The sequence below is a fragment of the Etheostoma spectabile genome, chromosome 14 (assembly GCF_008692095.1).
Source record: "Etheostoma spectabile isolate EspeVRDwgs_2016 chromosome 14, UIUC_Espe_1.0, whole genome shotgun sequence".
NCBI classification, from domain to species: Eukaryota; Metazoa; Chordata; class Actinopteri; order Perciformes; family Percidae; genus Etheostoma; species Etheostoma spectabile.
In genome coordinates, this window is record NC_045746.1 from 13,155,183 (window position 1) to 13,156,886 (window position 1,704).

Here is a 1,704-nt window from a genome sequence, read left to right on the forward strand (position 1 = left end):
GTTCTTGAAGTGATCCTCAATCCTTAGCTTGTGGTTGTGCTTGGCTTTTTTGATGCCCATATTCAGGTTAGCCCTGGATACGTTATAGGCTTGAGCATCATCTGATCTGAATGCAATGTCACGTGCCTTCAGCAGGAGTCTGACCTCGCTGTTTATCCAAGACTTCTGATTAGGGAAAGTTTGAGGGTGGTGATGGTGTTGATATGAGAGTTGACACAGTCCAGAATGGCGGAGGCATGGGAGTCAATGTCTGGGTGGGAGTCATAGGTGGCCTGAGTTGCAAACACTCTCCAGCCAGTGTTCCTAAGACGCTACTGAAGTGCAAAGTCATTTACAGTTTCTGCTGCATCATCAAAAGAGTCAAATAGTTTCTTTGTCCTTTCAGGGAGAGAGAGAGAGAGAATCATCATTGTGTGTGCGTATTTACAGCAAAGCATTGCCTCATACTTTCCTATTTACTACTTTTAGAGTCTGTGAAGTGAACATTTACCTTGAGATAGAACTAACCATGAAAAACTACTGCTCGGTAAAGTTAGGCCACTAAAACACAGCTGTAACCTTTTTATATTAATGAACGTCTGTTACATTCAAGCCATTGCCAAATGAGTTGCTACAAAGCTACTTAAGACTATCAGCTATACACAACTCTGTATTTCTCAGTATAGCTATGTTCAGGCAGCCCTAATTCTCACTCATTCATAGGGACCTCTAAGTCAATATAAAAAGATATGATTTTAAGTAGATGTGAATAAATTAGTGCTAATATTATGGTATTAACAGTGCAAATTTTTCAAATCACAGGAGACATGATTCTTATTATTTAATTTGCCAAGTTCCTTTAAAGTACACTGTTAATATAATTTTAAAATATTTTATATATTATCTGATTATATTAATGTTGAAACAAGAATTTTATTTACAGGATGTGATTATACTTGGTACAAGCATATCTTGTTTAAAACTATGTAAACTACGATTACAAATTTCCTTTTTAAATTGTTCATGATTTAAAAGAAACGTTAGCTTGCCAAAAAAGCATAGTACATGTTTTGTAATGATAACAACAACTATATTAATAATAATCTAATTTAAAACTATACACAGCAACCATAAGGGTAACTAGTGATGAAGACCAAAACGATATTTCACTTTCTGTGATTGATGCGTATTACTGATTCTCAAAACATGAACACTTATAGTACTTGCACTAACTGAATTGTCAACACATTAAGCATTTGAGATTACGTGTATAATGTGTATATATAATGCGTATATCCATAGGTAAAGGTTTGTCTATGAGATGATTGTGGTGCAACTTCCGTGGGTAATCCCAATTTCTCTGAAGTTTTGCACTGGGCTTCAAGACCCCTAATTGCACATGTTTCATGCTAATAGACCATTTGTTTGCCATGATATTTGTAGGACTGCATCCTCCCAGGGGCCCATGGGGAATTGGACAAAGCTCAAAATGAATCAGATTTAAAGTAGAGATGTTTTGATACCAGTAACGGTATTTCCTCCGGTACCGCCTAAAACGCAGCCATCGGAAGGTACTGGAGTTATGCACCTATCCGATACTACATAATAAAGCCCTAAAGAAAATCTACGTTAAAAGTAGTTTATTTAGGTTTATTTTCTGTTAGAACTGACTGTCAAACTGGATGATAAAGTTCTGTGGCGTTCATTGTTTGTGTTTGTTCATGT